Source organism: Heterodontus francisci, chromosome 3, assembly GCF_036365525.1.
Source record: "Heterodontus francisci isolate sHetFra1 chromosome 3, sHetFra1.hap1, whole genome shotgun sequence".
Lineage (NCBI taxonomy): Eukaryota > Metazoa > Chordata > Chondrichthyes > Heterodontiformes > Heterodontidae > Heterodontus > Heterodontus francisci.
The window spans coordinates 67,198,918-67,220,745 of record NC_090373.1 but is presented as its reverse complement, the minus strand read 5'-3'; the positions used below and the strand labels follow the sequence as shown (position 1 = coordinate 67,220,745).

The 21,828-nt window shown below is 43.8% G+C and overlaps 1 protein-coding gene across 6 annotated transcripts in view; it reads left to right on the top strand.

Moving 5' to 3' along the window:
• Window positions 1-21,828, top strand: part of LOC137356928 (CYFIP-related Rac1 interactor A) — a 265,894-nt gene that overhangs the window by 101,462 nt on the left and 142,604 nt on the right. For 4 of the 6 annotated variants that reach the window (XM_068022804.1, XM_068022822.1, XM_068022785.1 and 1 more), the window contains exon 2: window positions 12,157-12,245. The exons of the other annotated variants lie outside the window; for them this stretch is intronic. The gene's annotated coding sequence lies outside the window, so the exon portion shown is untranslated. The remainder of the gene's footprint in view (window positions 1-12,156; window positions 12,246-21,828) is intronic. 6 annotated transcript variants of the gene reach the window in all.

Sequence of the window (21,828 nt, the reverse complement as noted above, 5' to 3'; positions counted from 1 at the left end):
CGGACTGAACATTGAGTTCAATAATTTCAGAGCATGACAGCCCCCCACTTTACTTTCATTTTTAGTCATTTTTAGTTATTTTTTCTTCCTTTTTTTTTTTTGCATTCCTTTTTACATTTTTTGCATTTATTTCATTTCATCTTAGTTTGTTCAGTTTGCTTACCCACTGTTTTTTTTCAGGTTGTTTTTCTTCAGGTTTGCACTTGCTGATGTTCTATATTCAGTATATTCACACCTAATCTGTACTAATGCTTTGTCTTTCAAAACACCATTAACATATTGTTTGCCTTTGCTCCGTGACCTTTTGGTCAGCTATGTGGCCTGGTCCAATCTGCACCTTCTCCTTTGTTATCTCTTGCCCAACCCCCACCTCACTTGTTTATAATCTGTGACTTTTCTAATATTTGTCAGTTCCGAAGAAGGGTCACTGACCCGAAACGTTAACTCTGCTTCTCTTTCCACAGATGCTGCCAGACCTGCTGAGTGAATCCAGCATTTCTTGTTTTTGTTTCAGATTTCCAGCATCCGCAGTATTTTGCTTTTATTTTAATGGTCATCAGGACTCTCTGGTTTCTGTGCTTTAGCTAATTTTGATTCCATGCTGCTAACCCTTTAATGCTGTTGATTATTTCAAAAACTAGAAGGCTTGTAATTTTAAAATATTAAAAGTAAATAGGAAGTTCAGGAAAAACAATTTTGCACAAAATGTAATGGACATGTGGAATGAAGAGACATGTTATTTCTGAAGAACATAAGGATTGAAGGAGCTCGTTAAAAAGCAGAGAGCTGAGACTGAAATTACCTAACTGAGCAGAAGGCAAACTCGATAAGTGGTCTATGTTTTAGCTTGTTTCAGCTGGGGGACAGCTGGGAGTACTACAGTTGTCTTTGGTGCCTCTGGTCAAGGGAGAAAAACCTGAATTTCCACTTCTCATTCCGCTCCAGTGATTTCTGCTGGAAAGTCCTTGTGTGTGCGTGGTGATTGAGAGGACTGGGCTTATGTGTACTGTTATTTGTGGTGAAATAACTTACTAATTCACTCAGTTTCAGATCAGTGTCAAGAATGGCAAGGTACAGGGAGGCAACTACTGGCTGTATATCTCAGCATAGTCGGAATGAGGGAAGAAGATTTGGGGAAAAGTTGAGATTTCAATGGCCTTTTCTGTTTCTGTGATATAGCTAGAGTCAAACACTACCCATTCCATTTCGTGCAAAAACCCAATGTTTTCAGTACATTTGAGAGACATCTTGTGATACCCAGCGTCTCTGGATTTGATCTTGAGGGGGTGTAGCATTGAAAATGTCAAAAAATGCAATGTGCATAGTTAAATGAAAGAATAATCTATGTAAAGTATGCCTTCTTGATTATCAGTGAAGTATAAATCAGTAAATTAGCACATGCAGAGTTTTTTTTAAATGGTGACAATATTCACTGAAAAGCTATTGATCAAACCATGAATAGAGCCTGATATATTCATTTTTTAAAAAATAGTGTGCTGGTGAGTTCATATTTAATAAATTACATTGGACATAACTGGTGTGGTTGGTCATTGTAAACAATTGTCACCAACTTGAGGGCAACCTCCCTGCAACATCACAGCTCTACATAAACAACAGGAGTCAAGATGAGTAGCTTAAAGGTTTGACAAAACATACTCACAAATGTATCTTTTATAGGTTGTGCTTATGCTGCACATGTGATGTTCTAACCTTGGTTTGTACTGCTGATGGATCATTTTGAATAATGGAATTGGGCTCATTAAAACCCAGGCATTGTGCGAACTAAAGCATGCTGTAACCATGACTGTATATCTAATACTTTAGCTACAGCTGGATACTGATAGCATAAAATCTAATAGTTAAATGCTGTTCCCAGTACGTGAGACATCCACAGAGCAGAAATGAGCATGTCTCTCTTACTATATCAGCACACACTTGGGAATGGTGCCATTACATTTATTATGGACTGGGCACGGTAATCAAGATGTTGCCAATTGAGTGAAGCTGCTCTGTTTATATTGTTTTTTAGTGGAAAAAATCCTTGAATAATTCTGCTCATCTTTATGCTGATCGATGTCTGCAAATGTCGACAACAATTGCTATTTGGAGTGGGGTGGTGGGGGGGGGGGGGGGGTTCTGAAATAAAGCCCACCAAAGGAGAAGATGCAGTGATCAGAGTGAGATTATGAAGCTTTTCAAAAAAAAAAAAATTTCATGGGAGGTGGGCGTCACTGCCAAGGCTAGCATTTGTTGCCTGTCCCTAATTTCTCTTGACAACTGAGTAACTTGCTGGGCCATTTCAGAGGGCAGTTACATTGCTGTGGACCTGGAGTCACATGTAGACCGGACCAGGTAAGGACATTAGTGAACCAGATGGGTTTTTACAACAATCGATGATAGTTTTATGTCACCATTACTGAGACTAGCTTTCATTCCAGATTTTTTTATTAATGACTTGAATTTATTAATTAATTGAATTTAAATTCCACCAGCTGCCATGGTGGGATTTAAACCTGTATCCCAGTGCATTAACCTGGGCCTCTGCATTACTAGTCAAGTGACATTATCACTACATCACCAGTTCCCCCATTGCATTGTCTGTGAGTCGGTCTCTGTATCATTGCAATTTAGAAACAACTGCATGTGTAAAATGCTTTCTAATTTTGTGTCCGAAAAGAACTTAAATGTCTGGGAAAAGTCTGCACAAGTCACTAATGTAAGGGTATCAAAGGGTTAATCTTGAGAGAATATAAAGATTACCGCCCACCATGATGTGGTAAGAGATCGTGTGGGAGAGACTCGAACAGTTACAGCTTGGCTTTTGAAGGAAAGACACAGGCTAATGTGGAGTGTATAGAGTTACTATACAATAGAGATTAATGTTTAAACAATACAGTCTAAGGACCTTTCTGGCTAGACTATATACGATGGCAGCATAAAGAACCAAATATATAACATGGTGAATAGCGCTGGGATCGAAGTCCGATACCCAGAAGAGAAAATTTGAAGCAACAACCATCCTTTGGCCAGAAGAGAAGAAACTTTAAAACAAGTAGCTGAAGAGAAAAAAAAAAAACAGACCTTAGAAGGCTGAGAGAAGCTCCATAGAACAGAAGTGTGGCTGAAAAGCAAGTGATCGGGTGAGTCATTGTGCCGATGATCGAGAAATCCCGGTTTAAATAAAAAAGTCTTTGAAGAGCTTAAAAGATTAATTTTCGAAGAGCGAAAGAAAAAAAAAGGAGAAAACCCAATCCCTCATTTGGGCTGAGTGCAAGGGCAGAGAGTGGGAACCCCTGAAAAGTGCGTGAACTGAAAAAAAAATTCTGATATTGAAGAAAAAAAGCGCGGGAAAGCCCTGAATACAGCAGAGTCGCCAATAATGCAGCTAAGCTAAAGAGAAAAAAAAGCTTTAAAGCTGTCAAGCTTGAACAAAATAAATAAACTCGAGCTTAAAAAAAAAGCTAAGGGGAAAACCCTTGAACTGTTTATCAAACAGCTCTGTCAATTCCAATAGGCAGCTGTCTAAATATAAAACTGAACTGCTGAAAGTGTAGGTTCCTACCAGAAGCCTATAAAAGAAGCAAACATAGAACACTGTCAAGCACCTAATACACTCTATCAAAGCAAGCTAGCCTAAAAAAAAGTTTCTTCTAAAAAAAAGTATATAAAAATTTTAAAAATGGATCCAAATTTGGGAGTGCCAGAGAATTTTAGAAGTCAAAGGGGTCCAATTCCACTCAAAACTGGATATTATGGAGGAAAAGGTTCCTCAGATACAGAATTGCATTGAATTGGACAGCAAGTCTGAAACAGGGCAAGTGAATACATTATTATATTTAATTGGTGCTGTAGCTGATATAATAGCAAGACAACGTATTGATGAAACATCAGCAAAATTTGACGAAGTCTTAAACACTTGTGATTCCTACTTCAATTTGTGCAGTAATAAGATTCTTGAAAGAGCTAAATTCAATAAAAGGGTCCAGAAACTGGGCGAAACGGTCAATACTTTTATCAATGACCATTACAGACTCACAGAGGGATGTGAGTATGGAGACCTTAAAGAGGAATTGATAAGAGATCATATTGTTGGTTGTTGTAGCTGATTCCATATCAGACCTTTTATAGTTTAATGAAGACCTCACCCTAGAAAGAGCCATTCAGCTGGTGAGGCAAGCTGAGGACAGAAAGAACAACAGACCAATCCTGTAAGGTGTCGAAAGACCTTGGTACTGGAAACCTCCTGCAACTGTTTAGTTCCTTCACCAGAGGGCTGAAAAAGAGGCGCCAGGAAAAAAGGTACACTGAGGAGGGGCGGGGGTGGAGTGGGAGGTGAAGAGCGAAAGACGCCTTCAAACCCTGCCAGTGCTGGGGAGTGCCAATGTGGGAAAAACTTACCATAGGCATGAACAATGTCCTGTTAATAGAGCAGAATGCTTTTATTGCAGAAAAATAGGGCATTTCAGTAAGATGTGCTGAAATAAAATCTCGACTGCTTCAACCTCTAAAGGAAAAGGTTAAGAATAGAGAGGTAAATGAAGTTACGCAACCTCCTGCAGCAGACTAATCGAAATATTTTCTGGGCAAAATCAGTGATCCAAAACAAGCATTTTGGTCAGCAGACCTATATGTCAATGGACGTATCATTAATTTCAAACTTGACACCAGAGCGTGACAGTCCTGTCATACAAAGAGCTGTGGCTATCCACAGACATCTTGCAACCAACAGAAACTCAGTTACGTGGCGCAGGAGGTGTTGCACTTGAAGTAAAGGGGAAGTTAGAAGCGATGTTTCAAAATATGGGAAAGTAGATATTAGAAACACTATGTCCTAAGAAATCAGGAGTTCTAACTCTTGAGTAGAAGAGCTTGTATTGATCTTCATCTTATAAAGAAAGTTGAAGAAGATTCCAGGAACCGGGACAGAGGAAGTGCCTCCCAACCTGACCTGAGCACTGTAGAGAGTCCGGATTCTGCCAGAGCCCGCACAATGTGGAGAGAGCCTGCACAACACAGCACAGCCTGCCATGCTGCTTAAAGACTACAAAAGCGAGAAGGAGAAAGTGGAAGACAAAGAAAAGTCGTTGGAAACAAACAGACCTATAATTATAACAGAAGATACCATACAAGAAACCTAGCAAACATGAGACCAAAATAGAGGAGGGGTAATTCTCCAGATAGACGAGAATCAATAGCCATCTTATCTAGGACGAACTCGAGAAGGTTCTTTTTAGAATTAGAACATTACAGCGCAGTACAGGCCCTTCGGCCCTCGATGTTGCGCCGACCTGTGAAACCATCTGACCTACACTATTCCATTTTCATCCATATGTCTATCCAATGACCGCTTAAATGCCCTTAAAGTTGGCGTGTCTACTACTGTTGCAGGCAGGGCGTTCCACACCCCTACTACTCTCTGAGTAAAGAAACTACCTCTAACATCTGTCCTATATCTATCACCCCTCAACTTAAAGCTATGTCCCCTCGTGTTTGCCATCACCATCCGAGGAAAAAGACTCTCACTATCCACCCTATCTAACCCTCTGATTATCTTATATGTCTCTATTAAGTCACCTCTCCTCCTCCTCCTCTCCAACGAAAACAACCTCAAGTCCCTCAGCCTTTCCTCGTAAGACCTTCCCTCCATACCAGGCAACATCCTAGTAAATCTCCTCTGCACCCTTTCCAAAGCTTCCACATCCTTCCTATAATGCGGTGGCCAGAACTGCACGCAATACTCCAGGTGCAGTCTCACCAGAGTTTTGTACAGCTGCAGCATGACCTCGTGGCTCCGAAACTCGATCCCCCTACTAATAAAAGCTAACACACCATATGCCTTCTTAACAGCCCTATTAACCTGGGTAGCAACTTTCAGGGATTTATGTACCTGGACACCAAGATCTCTCTGTTCATCTACACTTCCAAGAATCTTCCCATTAGCCCAGTACTCTGCATTCCTGTTACTCCTTCCAAAGTGAATCACCTCACACTTTTCCGCATTAAACTCCATTTGACATCTCTCAGCCCAGCTCTGCAGCCTATCTATGTCCCTCTGAACCCTACAACATCCTTCGGCACTATCCACAACTCCACCGACCTTCGTGTCATCCGCAAATTTACTAACCCACCCTTCTACACCCTCTTCCAGGTCATTTATAAAAATGACAAACAGCAGTGGCCCCAAAACAGATCCTTGCGGTACACCACTAGTAACTAAACTCCAGGATGAACATTTGCCATCAACCACCACCCTCTGTCTTCTTTCAGCTAGCCAATTTCTGATCCAAAGCTCTAAATCACCTTCAACCCCATACTTCCGTATTTTCTGCAATAGCCTACCATGGGGAACCTTATCAAACGCCTTACTGAAATCCATATACACCACATCCACGGCTTTACCCTCATCCACCTGTTTGGTCACCTTCTCGAAAAACTCAATAAGGTTTGTGAGGCACGACCTACCCGTCACAAAACCGTGCTGACTATCGCTAATGAACTTATTCTTTTCAAGATGATTATAAATCCTGTCTCTTATCACCTTTTCCAACATTTTACCCACAACCGAAGTAAGGCTCACAGGTCTATAATTACCAGGGCTGTCTCTACTCCCCTTCTTGAACAAGGGGACAACATTTGCTATCCTCCAGTCTTCCGGCACTATTCCTGTCGATAATGACTACATAAAGATCAAGGACAAAGGCTCTGCAATCTCCTCCCTGGCTTCCCAGAGAATCCTAGGATAAATCCCATCTGGCCCAGGGGACTTATCTATTGTCACACTTTCCAAAATTGCTAACGCCTCCTCCTTGTGAACCTCAATCCCATCTAGCCTAGTAGTCTGAATCTCAGTATTCTCCTCGACAACATTTTCTTTCTCTACTGTAAATACTGACGAAAAATATTCATTTAACGCTTCCCCTATCTCCTCTGATTCCACACACAACTTCCCACTACTATCCTTGATTGGCCCTAATCTAACTCTAGTCATTCTTTTATTCCTGATATACCTATAGAAAGCCTTGGGGTTTTCCCTGATCCTATCCGCCAATGACTTCTCGTGTCCTCTCCTTGCTCTTCTTAGCTCTCCCTTTAGATCCTTCCTGGCTAGCTTGTAACTCTCAAGCGCCCTAACTGAGCCTTCACGTCTCATCCTAACATAAGCCTCCTTCTTCCTCTTGACAAGCGCTTCAACTTCTTTAGTAAACCACGGCTCCCTCGCTCGACAACTTCCTCCCTGCCGGACAGGTACATACTTATCAAGGACACGCAGTAGCTGCTCCTTGAATAAGCTCCACATTTCGATTGTGCCTATCCCCTGCAGTTTCCTTCCCCATCCTACGCATCCTAAATCTTGCCTAATCGCATCATAATTTCCTTTCCCCCAGCTATAATTCTTGCCCTGCAGTATATACCTGTCCCTGCCCATCGCTAAGGTAAACCTAACCGAATTGTGATCGCTATCACCAAAGTGCTCACCGACATCTAAATCTAACACCTGGCCGGGTTCATTACCCAGTACCAAATCCAATGTGGCATCGCCCCTGGTTGGCCTGTCTACATACTGCGTCAGAAAACCCTCCTGCACACACTGGACAAAAACTGACCCATCTAAAGTACTCGAACTGTAGTATTTCCAGTCAATATTTGGAAAGTTAAAGTCCCCCATAACAACTACCCTGTTACTCTCGCCCCTGTCGAGAATCATCTTCGCTATCCTTTCCTCTACATCTCTGGAACTATTTGGAGGTCCATAGAAGACTCCCAACAGGGTGACCTCTCCTCTCCTGTTTCTAACTTCGGCCCATACTACCTCAGTGGACGAGTCCTCAAACGTCCTTTCTGCCGCTGTAATACTCTCCTTGATTAACAATGCCACCCCCCCCCCTCTTTTACCATCTTCTCTGTTCTTACTGAAACATCTAAATCCCGGAATCTGCAACATCCATTCCTGCCCCTGCTCTACCCATGTCTCCGAAATGGCCACTACATCGAGATCCCAGGTACCAACCCATGCTGCAAGCTCACCCACCTTATTCCGGATGCTCCTGCCGTTGAGGTAGACACACTTTAAACCAAGTTCTTGCTTGCCAGTGCCCTCTTGCGTCCTTGTAACCTTATCCCTGACCTCACTACTCTCAACATCCTGTACACTGGAACTACAATTTAGGTTCCCATTCCCCTGCTGCATTAGTTTAAACCCCCCCGAAGAGCACTAGCAAATCTCCCCCCCGCCCCCAGGATATTGGTACTCCTCTGGTTCAGGTGAAGACCATCCTGTTTGTAGAGGTCCCACCTACCCCAGAAAGAGCCCCAATTATCCAGGAAACCAAAACCCTTCCTCCTACACCATCCCTGCAGCCACGTGTTCAACTCCTCTCTCTCCCTATTCCTTTCTTCGCTATCACGTGGCACGGGCAACAACCCAGAGATAACAACTCTGTTTGTTCTTGCTTTAAGCTTCCACCCTAGCTCCCTGAATTTCTGCCTTAAATCCCCATCTCCCCACCTATGTCGTTGGTGCCTATGTGGACCACGACTTGGGGCTGCTCCCCCTCCCCCTTAAGGATCCCAAAAACACGATCCGAGACATCACGAACCCTGGCACCTGGGAGGCAACACACCAACCGTGAGTCTCTCTCGTTCCCACAGAACCTCCTATCTGTTCCCCTAACTATGGGTTCTATACGGAGAAATAAAAGGAATCTTATTCCTTTACATCAAAGATGTCAATCAGTCATATATTTAGACGACTCAGATGGTGAACTAAAAATTCAAAAATCACCGAATGCTACAAACTTCAACAAAGACTGTCCAAGCCAAGAAATAAGGGATCAGAGAAAGACTACCTATCTTCCACATCTGATGACGAGATCAGGGAGAGTTGTGAAGCTTCCTGATAAATTCAGCCTATGAAGTCAGAGACTTGGGGTAGAGAAGGGATAGCATGTAAATAAAAAAGTGAATGTATGTAAATATATATTGGGATAAAGACTTGGGGGGAGATGTAGTGGAAGGGTTGATCTTGGGAGAATGTAAAGATTGCTGCCCACCATGATGAGATAAGAGATCATGTGGGAGAGACTCGAACAGTTACAGCATGGCTTTTGAAGGAGAGACACAGGCTAGTGTGGAGTGTATATAGTTACTATACAATAAAGATTAATGTTTAAACAATACAGCCTAAGAACCTCTCTGACTAGACTCTATACGGTGGCAGCATAAAGAACCTAATAAATAACAAACTGCACATGTAATTTGCTTTCTAATTTTGTGTCTGAGACCAACTTAGATGTCTGGGGAATGTCTGCAGAAATCACTAATGCAAAAAAATGCTATGCTGACCCGTACAGGATTGTTGTAAAAATGGTACTGTGCAACAACCAGTGCCATCTTTGCATATTTCTGTTAATTGCTGGTGCTGAATCTTAAGTAATTGGGGGTAGGGGAGAGCGGGAAATCTTTCTTCAAGGTACGTCTTTATGCTCTGAGTGAAGCGCCTGTATGAACAAGGAATTGGTAATCGTTTGCTCAAACGTGAATTAAATGTAGTATGCAGAATGTGAAATGAATATACATTTGAAAGGATGCATCACTGTGGCCTGATAGGTTACTGAGTAGGTACATCATTTAATGTGGTGCTGAACCCTAGGGATCCAGTCTTTTAGAATATCCCTAGTCTGTGCTGAATTAATTTTTTTTTCAAAAATATACTTCATTCATAAAAATCTGTATTAAAAAAAAAAGGTTGCAAACAGTTCAAAACGGCACCAAATTGACATTTCAGAAAGTGCAAAGGAAATCAATTTTCTTCAATATAGGGGTGAGTTGCCTCACAACTCTTGCATTCCATTTTACATGCCATGGACATTTTACAGCAAACCCATATCTGGTGTATACAGCCTGATGGGTTTCCCATGGGTCCAGCTAAAGGCCTGCTCAGGTCGGGAAAAAGAACCCAACCGAACCACAGCGGGCCCGACCCGACCTGACCCGAACCCGACCATCCCTTGACTTATCGTCAGACCTGGAACCTCCAGGAAGCTGCAGCGCATGCGTGATGACGTCACAGTGACATCACTCGCTCACTGCACAGACTCCGTTTCGTCCTGGACTCCCAGCTCAGGTAAGTATTTTTTTTTTTAATTTCAATACTTACCAGCAGAGCACTTACCGTGTGTGTCCGGCCCGACCCGGACTCAACCCGACCCGAGCCCGACAGCCGGATCCAGAAGACCAGGCCCGACCCGACACGTCGTTGGGTTCGGGTCGGGCAGCATACCTTTAGGTACAGCCCCTCAGTTCACTATGGCGGGAGGACCTTACACAGGGGTCTTTCCCCATTGAGCCTTTACGGCGGCTGCCCCAAGCTTTAGTGCGTACGTCAGTACATAGTCCTGGACCTTGGAATGTGCCAGTCTGCAACATTCGGTTGTGGACAATTCTTTGTGCTGGAAAACCAGCACGTTTCGGGCAGACCAAAGGGTGTCTTTCACCGAATTGATAGTCCTTCAGCAGCAGTTGATGTTTATCTCGGTGTGCGTCCCTGGGAACAGCCCATAGAGCACAGACTTCTGTGTTACAGAGCTGTTTGGGATGAACCTCGACAAAAACCACTGCATCTCTTTCCACACCTGCTTTGCAAAGACACATTCCAGAAGGAGGTGGGCGACCGTCTCTTTCCCACCACAGCCACTGCGAGGGCATTGTTGAGGAGGGGGTGAGACTCCGGGCGTGCAGGAAGGATCTGACGGGGAGGGCTCTTCTCACCACCAGCCAAGCTACATCTTGGTGCTTGTTTGAAGGTTTTGGTGATGAGGCATTCTGCCAAATGACTTTGGCAGTCTGCTCAGGGAACCATCCGACAGGATCCACCATCTCCTTTTCCCGTAGGGTCTTGACAGCATTCCATGCAGACCACTGCCTGATGGATTGGTGGTCAAAGGTGTTTTTCCGCAGAAACATTTCCACGAAGGATAGGTGGTACGGCACGGTCCAACTGGATGGAGCGTTCCGCGGCAATGTGACCAGGCCCATCCTTCGCAACACTGGGGACAGATAGAACCTCAGCACATAGCAACACTTGGAGTTTGCGTACTGGGGATCTAAGCACAGCATGATGCAGCTACACATGAAGATGGTCATCAGGATGAGGGTGACGTTGGATACATTTTTCACTCCCTCATCCAAAGGTTTGAACATCGTGTCCCTCCGGACTCCGTCCATTTTGGATCCCCAGACGAAGCGAAAAATGGCTCGGGTGACCGCCATGGCATAGGAGTGGGGTATGGGCCAGACCTGCGCCACGTACAGCAACAATGTGAGCGCCTCGCGTTCTTGCCCACAATGGACAGAGATCGCTGCTCCCACGTGCTCAGCTTATGGTGTACCCTGGCTACTCGCTCCTTCCAGGTTTTGGTGCACGCCCTGGTCCTTCCGAACCATATCCCCAGCACCTTCAGGTCAGATTACCTGAAGGTGAAGGGGACAAAGGATCGGTCGGCCCAGTTCCCAAAGAACATGGCCTCGCTCTTGCCGTGGTTAACTTTGGCTCCCGATGCCAATTCGAACTGGTCGCAGTGGCTCATCAGTCTGCGAACGGACAGCGGATCCAAGCAGAAGACGGCGACGTCATCCATGTACAGGGAGGTTTTAACCTGACTGCCTCCACTGCCTGGGATTGTCACCCCTCTTATGCTCGCATCCTTCCTCAGAGACTCAGCAAAGGGTTCAATACAGCAAACAAACAAGACAGGGGAGAGAGGACAGCCCTGTCTGTACTGAATTAGCTGATCTCAGGGCAATAACAGGACAATGTAATTCATCAGCAATCCTGGGCTAGGATTGGCATTGGCTGTGATGATTCTCATGGAGAACTAGCCTTGCTGCACTCATTCCCGAGGCTCTTAAACAACAAATAGCCACTGGAGCAAGTTATGAATGTTCAATGTTCCAGTTTAGTTAATGCCTTCAGGAGAAAATATATAAAAAGGTAGGCTGAAAATAAGCATTAATGTAAAGTGATTTGAAAAAAAGGCCAGCAAACTGGTTCTAAATATTAAAGAATACTGTGATTTGGTATTTAAAGGTTGAAACAAAAACCATTTTGGGGAGCAGAACAATAATACTTTGTTTTTGCATGTGTCTCTTATGCAACAGGTGCGAAACTGTTTCTTTTGAAAGTGATACTAAAAGCAGAGTGAGCCAGGAAATGGTGCAACCAAGATCCATTCATGTTTTGAGCTAAGGTATGCCGCATTATAATTTACCCAGCTAACAGTCTGGCTAAAGGTTTTGCATTTCTTGAATTATATTATGGGGCTGTTGTGGCCTGAAATGAAATGTACAATGACTGTATCCTTTGGCTTCCATTTTGTCATTTTTATTGTGTTGCATGAAAATTGTTCCATATTTGACTCGGCCAAATTCTACTTTATTTGCAGCTGTTTAGAACAACCAACAGTATTTTGTTTCCCCCCCCCCCCCCCTGCCCTTTGGTGTCACATGGAGTTCTGCCATGTCTACTCTGCAAAGATCACCTTAGTAATAATGAAGACACTGTTGCACTTTCTGTAATTTGTAATGTACTATATTGTATTGATATATTGGTGCTTTCTATATTACAAGACAAACTGTTCCTGCTTTAAATTACAAAATGTTTCATGTTAACAAGTTGGCTTCCAGGCTAACGAGGTCCCTTATAAGTTCTTCTTCTTTGGAACTACATACATTGTCATCCTTCTCACATCTATTGCTAAGAACCCTCTACCCTGAATAACAGACATATTATTTTAACTCAATCTGTATGTTCAAGCTACCTGGATAAAACATATTGCTAACACCCCCACCACTCCCCTCCCCTAAATTTGCTCCACACAAGTGCCAGGCAATGACCATCTCAAACAAGAGACAATCTAATCATCTTCCTTGGGTGTTCAAAGGCATTACACTTGCTGAATCCCCCACTATCAACATCCTGGGGGTTACCGTTGAACAGAAACTGAACTGAACCAGCCATATAAATGCTGTGGCTGCAAAAGCAGATCAGAGACTGGGATAAGAGCAAAATACTGTGGATGCTGGAACTCTGAAATGAGAATATAAAGTGCCAGAAATACTCAGCAGGTCTGGCAGCATCTGTAGAGAGAAACAGAGTTAACGTTTCAGGTCTGTGGCCCTTCATCTGATTCAGAGACTGGAAATTCTGTGGCGAGTGACTCACCTCCTGACTCCCCAGTGCCTGTCCAACATCTAGAAGGCACAAGTCAGGGGTGTGATGGAATACTCTCCACTTGCCTGGATAGGTGCAGATCCAACGACACTCAGGAAGCTCGACACCATCCAGGACAAAGCAGCCCGCTTGATCAACACCCTATCCACCACTTTAAACATTCACTCTTTCTACCACCGACGCACAGTAGCAGCAGTGTGTACCATATACCAGATGCACTGCAGCAACTCGCCACGCATCCTTCGACAGCACCTTCCAAACCCGCGACCTGTACCACCTAGAAGGACATGGGCAGCAGACACTTGTGAACACCACCACCTGCAAGTTACCCTCCAAGACACACACCATCCTGACTTGGAAATATATCGCCATTCCTTTACTGTCACTGGGTCAAAATCCTGGAACTCCCTCCCTAACAGCACTATGGGTGTACCTACACCAGATGGACTGCAGAGGTTCAAGAAGGCAGTTTACCACCACCTTCTTCAGGGCAATTAGGGATGGGCAAATAAATGCTGGCCTAGCCAGCAACGCCCACATCCCATGAAAGAATAATGAAAAAAAACTTTTTTTTTATTCTGTACTACTTTTGATAGCTAGAAACCTGCTCTGAGATTCATCTTCCATTAGGACTGCAGTATTGTTGGGGTTAAGTTTGAACTGTATGCATAGCTGCTGTGCTTTCACTCTTCAAGTTTGAAGCTAACTTACATAAGTGCACAGTGCCCACATTCCACTGCAGCTCTTACCTCCAGGCCTACTGGACTATACTTCAGTGTGCTAATAGCTTTTCTGCTTTACCCTGCTGCTATGTGGGGTCCTGGGCAGAAATATGCTGCCCATTGGCCAAATCGCATTTCCTGCTGGTTTGTTAAGTTTACTGTGACTTCCACTTTGCTACTGTATTCAGCTGAGACTGTTCCCTGTTGGACTATCTCTGTTTCATTACCTGGTCTACTTCTTCACTCCCTTAAGATCTAAACGTTTATGGCAGACAAATGGTTTAACCATTTATCACCAGACATGAATGAACCACGTGAAGCAATATTGTGTCCTGCTGTCCTCTGCCAAAACTGCCCACTATTCTAGGATCAACCTGGAATGCAAAGATAATCCTTATCATCATTTCCACTACAAACTGACGTCTTAAACCCTCTCCCCTCCCCTCCTCCACCCTCACCTCCAATAGGAAGTGTGATGAGCTCATGGGCTGCTTTGTCACTAAGTTTGAGACCATTCGTTCAGTTTCCTCTGTATCTTCCCTCCCTTCCCCTAGCCCACTAGGCCAAACTTCCTCTAAGGTTTCCCGCCTGCTTTAGCTCTGAACTCTTATCTTTCTCTAGTTTCTCTCCTATCTCCCCTCATCTCCAAACTCATCCTGTACCTGAGAGGCACCTCCTGCTCCCTCAACCCTCTTCCCACCAATCTGCTGACCACCAAAATCTCCTTCCTGGTTTCTCTGTGAGCTGATATTGTTAACAGTTCCCCCTCCTCAGGAACTGAACCCCTCCCCTTCAAGTCTGCCGTTATCACCCCTTTCCTCAAAAAAAACTCAGTCTTGATCCCTCTGTCCTTGCAAATTACTGACCCATCTCCAAATTCCCTTTCCTCTCCAAAGTCCTTCAACATGCTGCTGCCTTAAATTCATGCCCATCTTTCCTGCAAATCCCTGCACTTATGTTTCCGCCCATGCTGTAGCACTGAAATGGCCCTTATCAAAGTAACAGATGACATCCTGCATGATTGTGACAAAGGTAAACAATCCCTCTTCATCCTTCTTCACCTGTCTGCAGCTTTTGATCACAGTTGACCGCACCATCCTTCTCCAATTCCTCTCCACCATTGGCCGGCTGGATATGACTGTTCTCACTGGATTCCATTCCTATCTATCCAGTGTTATGAGTGATTTCATTTTTTTTGTTAAATTATGAGGATTTGTGTGTTAAAACTGAAAACAAAATCCATAGATGCTGGAACTTTGTGTTTTTTAAAAAGAGGTCATCAGAAGGTCTTTTGGACTGTGCTTGTAAATAACAGTTACTGGAAGGCACCTGTCTTCAGATAATTACCCAGCAAGGTTTTTTTTTTGACTTGGGGCAAGATGTTTACAAAGAAGTGACAGGTCAAGATTTATAGGGGTCATGAGGCTTGACTCTTGTGACATTGTTTTTGGTTTTGCTATGGACAGTGTTAAAAAACAGTTGGGGAAAACTGGCCAAGGGAGCAAACCCCAACTCAGCCTGTCCCAGATCTTTGAAAAGCACTGAGAAGCAAGTGTAAGAAACTGTCTGAAACCCCAGTTGCTGTATTCTTCCTGGAAAAACTGCCCAAACTGATCTTCAACATCGCCTGACAAGAACTGGTCTAGGAATATCCCAGTGACAGCTGACTATATGTATTTGGGACATAAAATCAAAACAAAGGATATCTAACATTTTTCGATATCTTCTTTTTTCTTCAAGAATTAGCAAGTTTTTGGCCAAAATATTCTTTTTCTGGTTTTTTTGTAAGAGGGCTCTAAAGAGTAAATTATCTTTTCAGTTAACCTGTGTGTGTGTGTGGGGCTCAGGTGAAAATGGATCTTTTTTATTTGACTCTGTATGTTAATGCTTTGCTTCATTACTGGTTATGTCTTGTTTTAGAAGAAACTGATAATTTTGTTGTTAAAGAAACCTGGCTGATGTATTTTATTCTGGGATAAAAATTGTGTCTATGATTGACCGTAACTGGGAAAAAATGTAAATATATGTTGTGACCCGTGAAACTAGAAAAACAGTGCACTCCTCCCGCCTCGGTCGTAACGCCAGTCATAGCCAGAGAATCATCTGTAATGGTTTCTCTTTTTGCTCCTGCTTGGTTACCTCTGGAGTCCCCCAAGGAGCTATCCTTGACCCCCTCCTATTTCTCATTGACGTGCTCCCCCATGCACTGTCATCTGAAAACACCTCCGGTTCCACATGTACACTGATGACACTCAGGTCTACCTCACAGCTGCCTCTCCACTGCTTCTGATTGGTCATGCTGCTTTTCTACCATCCAGTATTGCATGAGGAGAAATTTTCTCTAACTAAATATTGGGAAGACCAAAACTATTGTCTTCGGTCCCCACCAAAAACTCCATTCCCTAGCCACCAGCTTCATTGCTATCCCTGGCCACATTCTGAGGCTAAACCAGTCTGTTCGCAACCTTGGTGTAATATTTGAATCTGAGCTCAGCTTCCGACCCTATATCCTGTCCATCACCAAGACCACTTACTTTCACCTCCATAACATTTTCCATCACTGCCCCTGCTTCAGCTCATCTGCTGCTAAAACCCTCAGCCATGCCTTTGTTACCTCCTAGACTTGTCTATTCCATGCTCTCCTGCTGGTATTCCACCTTGTACCGACTGTAAACTTGAGCTCACCCAGAACTCTGTTGCTCGTGTCCTAACTCATGCCAATTCCCGTTCACCTGTGGTCTCTGACCTACATTTGCTTCTGGTCCAAAAATATGTCTCTTTTAAAATGCTCATGCTTGTTTTCAAATCCCTCCATTGTCTTGCCCCTCCCTATCTCTGTAACCTCTTCCAGCCCTACATCTCTCCAAGATCTCTGCATTCCTTCACTTCTGGCCTCTTTGCATCCCCAATTTTAATTGGTGGCTGTGCCTTCAGCTGCCAAAGCCCTTTGCTCTGTAATTCTCTCTGTAAACCTCTCAAATCTCTCTACCTCACTCTCCTCTTTTAAGATGCTTCTTAAAACCTACCTCTTTGACTAATCTTTTGGTCATCTGTCCTAATATCTCATAGCTCGAAGTCATATTTTGTCTAATAATTTGAGTCTTAGAGTCATAGTCATAGAGTTTTACAGCACAGGCCCAATGCGCCTGTGCCGACATCAAGCACCTGTCCAAAACTAATCCCACTTCCCTGCACTTGGCCCGCAGCCTTGTACGTTATGGTGTTTCAAGTGCTCGTCTAAATACTTATTAATGTCATGAGTGTTCCTGCCTCTGCCAGACCTTCAGGCAGTGTGTTCCAGATTGCACTCACCCTCTGGGTGAAAAAATGTTCCTCAACTCCCCTCTAAACCTCCTGCCCCTTATGCCCCCTAGTTATTGACCCCTCCGCTAAGGGAAAAAAAATTCTTCCTATCTAACCTGTCAATGCCCCTCATAAATTTGTATACCTCAATTAGGCCCCCCCTCAGCCTTCTCCACTCCAAGGAAAACAATCCTAGCCTATCCAGTCTCTCTTCATAGCTGAAATGCTCCAGCCCAGGCAATATCCTGGTGAATCTCCTCTGCACCCTCTCCATTGCAGTCACATCCTTCCTATAGTGTGGTGACCAGAACTGTACACAGTACTCTAGCTGCGGCCTAACCAGCATTTTATACAGCTCCATCATAACCTCCCTACTCTTATATTCTATGCCTTGGCTAATAAAGGCTAGTATCCCATATCCCTTCCTAACCACCCTATCTACCTGTTCTGCTGCCTTCAGTGATCTATGGACAAGCACCCCAGGTCCCTCTGATCCTCTGTGCTCCATAGGGTCCTACCATCCATTGTATATTCTCTTGCCTTGTTAGTCCTCCCAAAATGCATCACCTCCCACTTCTCAGGATTAAATTCCATTTGCCACTGCTCTGCCCATCTTACCAGCCCACCTAGAACATCCTGTATATCTAATGCCTTCCTCCTCACTATTTACAACACCAACAATTTTCATGTCATCTGCGAACTTACTGATCATTCCTCCTATATTCATGTCTAAATCATTCATGAACACTACAAACAGTAAGGGTCCCAGCACGGATCCCTGCGGTACACCACTGGTCACAGGCTTCCACTCGCAAAAACAACCCTCGACCATCACCACCTGCCTCCTGCCACTAAGCCAATTTTGAATCCAATTTGCAAAATTGCCCTGGATCCCATGGGCGCTTACCTTTTTAACCAATCTCCCATGCGGGACCTTATTAAAAGCCTTACTGAAGTCCATGTAGACCACATCAACTGCTTTACCCTCATCTACACACCGAGTCACCTCCTCGAAAAATTCAATCAAATTTGTTAGACACGATCTTCCCCTGACAAAGCCATGCTGACTATTCCTGATCAATCCTTGCCTCTCCAAGTGGAGATTAATCCAGTCCCTCAGAATTGTTTCCAGTAATTTCCCTACCACTGATGTTAGACTCACTGGCATGTAATCACCTGGTTTATCCCTGCTACCCTTCTTGAATAATGGTACCACATTTGCTGTCCTCCAGTCCTCTGGCACCTCTCCTATGGCCAGAGAGGATTTGAAAATTTGTGTCAGAGCCCCCGCTCTGTTCCTACAAAGTGCTTTGGGATGCTTTACTATGATAAACGTGCGATATAAATGCAAGCTTTGCACTGTGGACTCGATTTCTGTTCTTCTAATGGACCTTTAGACTTGGGCAATCTTTGATCTGCTTTTGCTGGTTTCCATCCTGCTGCTGTTGCTGCTTTTATGCTGCTGAATAACTTCTGCTCTGCTGCACTTGTCCTTCAGAACTCTATCAACTGTCTCCGCACTAGGTTGCGCTTACTCACGCTGCTGTTCCTGCTGCTGTGTGCTCCGTGCTGCCCTACAGCCTTTCTTTGGACCAACTCTCTCATCTGCAATGATCCTGCAGGTTTAACCTTCACATACACTCACCTCCAACAGGATAATGATTAATAAAAAGCAATGCAAACCATTTTTCCACCTCCCCAATTCTTGACCACTGATAATTTCAGAGCCCTTGCTGTTGCTGCTTCTGAGATCTGCTAACTTAACTCAGAGCAGCAATCAAACATGCAGCCTTTTTGGTCCATGTACCTCAGTCGCCCAATAAGCTTGTTGAATCATCCTGGGATTCGTATGTATGAGTGTTATTTTGGCATGTATGAATTCCACTGGGTTGCTGTGAAAATAAAATGCATGTAAAGGCCGCAACAGTATTCTGTCTTGTAATCATACACCTTACAGGTGCACCTATTAATACCTGCAAACAGGTCTTTGGTTTCTTCCAGCAAGAAATTGTTATGTAAGTTTATAACCGCCTTTTTGTTTGCCTGGCTCTTCTTACAGCTGTGCATGGTCCCTATCCTTTAGTTTCACAATCAGACAAGCCAGCTCTAACTCTTGGTCCCCAAAATTGTGAGATCTCATTTTTACAGTTGTTTGCTTTTGATAATGTGTGATAAATTTAGACTTAGAGCAGCATGTTTTCAGTTTGTAGATGATAGTTATCTCACTTTACCTGCCAAGTATTATTAGAATTTGGGCTTCCTCCCAAAACTCTTTGTTCATTCTTACAGCAAGGCGGCAGCAGGCCCACACCTGCTGTGAATTGAAACTTGTACGCCTCGTGCGGAGTGAATGGGTTAGTGTGCACTAGGAATGACAATTCCGATAGACAGAAAAGCAGCACCCTGACAAATATATTTCAAGCTGAACTATAAATATTTTTTATTGTAAGGGTTGAGTTTAAACAGAATCAAAGCAGAGTAATACAGTATTTAGGTTTCTTAGAGAATGCTTGCTGGCTTGTGCAGTGAACACTGATTTTTTTTTTGTTGCATACTTTCAAGAGAAAGCTGGCCTAGCTTCTGACTGGATAAGAGATCACTCCATCCTCGAAGAGCTGAAGTGCCCATATCAGTTCCATTGAAGCTCCAATGCAGGAATCCAAAGAACATAGAGAAATGTTGGACATGAAAAGCCTGTCACATATAGTCGTAATGCTGTCTGCCCACTGAGACATATAATACATGAATGGGACAGTGTGCCCTCCTGGGCTAGTTTCGGTCACAAAACGGTTGGAGAGGAATTTTCCAGATTTTTTGTTTGCTCCCCTGATTAGCCTGGGTTTTAACTTTTCTGCCTCACCCAGAAGGTTGTATAGCTCTGTTGTAGAGAGCATGATGACTGTATGGGGCAGGCTTTTCCTGTCCAATGCTTCTGTATGTTCTTTAGATTCCTGTACTGGATCTTAAATGGAACTGATACGGGCACTTCAGCTCCACTTTGTTGCTATGATATAGAATTCCATTTGGCTAATTGAATTGAATTAAAAGGAATATACCTGCTCAACATGGCCACTGATGTTTCAAACTCAAAAGTAGACTCATTACAACAGGGAGAAGTCTTTTTTTCTGTCTCAGCAGCCCAATGGTAAATATTAAATATTTCTGTAATTCTGAGTTGAGATTAGGACAGGGATCTGCTGAACAGATTCCTAAATTTGTGATAATAGCCTGAGAATTTTATGTTCCAACAGGCAACTCCCACTGTCCCTATCACCCCAACCTTTGTGAAATATTATGTATGATCAAGCTATTATATGCCATCAAATGGCACCAGAGAGAATTTCTGGAATAGTACACCTTAATGGCGCAGACAGAATGCAAATTTGCCAATTCAGCAGCAACAGACTGCAGAGAGGTTAGAGGGAGAATTAAAGTGTCGAGCCACTGGAAGCTCAGGGCGATGCTTAAGGATGGAATCGAAGTGTTTGGCAAAGGAAATGCGGATGGAAAGGAGAATAAGGGTGGGGGTGGCTGGTATGCGAGTCAGTTAGTTTATAAAGAAATTCCATTGCCAATGCTGCAGAGAGAAGTTCAGGAAAGCAAGGGGTGAAACATTCAGGTGAGGGATTATATAAGAGTGATGGCTGGATGGTGGGAACTGGAATTATAGTTAAATTTCAAGCTGAGTGTAAGAGTAGGAAGTGATAACAACACAGTCATCATTGTAATGGAGGCAGAAGTCAGGTTGAGGGGCTGAATAGGTTCAGAGAAAAAAGCGTGCTTCAGAGAAAAAAAGACTAGGACTCGGGAGGCAGTGGGAGGAGGGTGGGTGGGCTGAAAGCTGTAATGACACCTTTTATCTGGAGGAAGTGAGAAAAGTTAACAGAAGTTATTCAGGATGAGAACAAGTTTGGCCTGATGAAGGATGAAAATTGTTCAGGCTGCTGTTCAAGAAAGAACAAAGAACAAAGAAAATTACAGCACAGGAACAGGCCCTTCGGCCCTCCAAGCCTGCGCCGATCCAGATCCTCTATCTAAACATGTCGCCTATTTTCTAAGGGTCTGTATCTCTTTGCTTCCTGCCCATTCATGTATCTGTCTAGATACATCTTAAAAGACGCTATCGTGCCCGCGTCTACCACCTCCGCTGGCAATGCGTTCCAGGCACCCACCACCCTCTGCGTAAAGAACTTTCCACGCATATCCCCCCTAAACTTTTCCCCTCTCACTTTGAATTCGTGACCCCTAGTAATTGAATCCCCCACTCTGGGGAAAAAGCTTCTTGCTATCCACCCTGTCTATACCTCTCATGATTTTGTACACAAGAAGTGGAAGAGACTCGGTCTGATGAAAGGTCATCAACTTGAAATGTTATCTCTGTCTCTCTCTCTCTCTCTCCACAGATCCTGCCAGATCTGCTGAGTATTTCCAGCATTTTCTGTTTTTACTTTAGTCCAGAGACAGTCCTGGTGAGAGTCGGAAATATAGATTGACTGTACATCCGTGGGCAAAAAGGAGACAATTAGAGATGGAGAATCTGAAATTGTGAAAATGGTTTAAGAATTGGCAGATAAA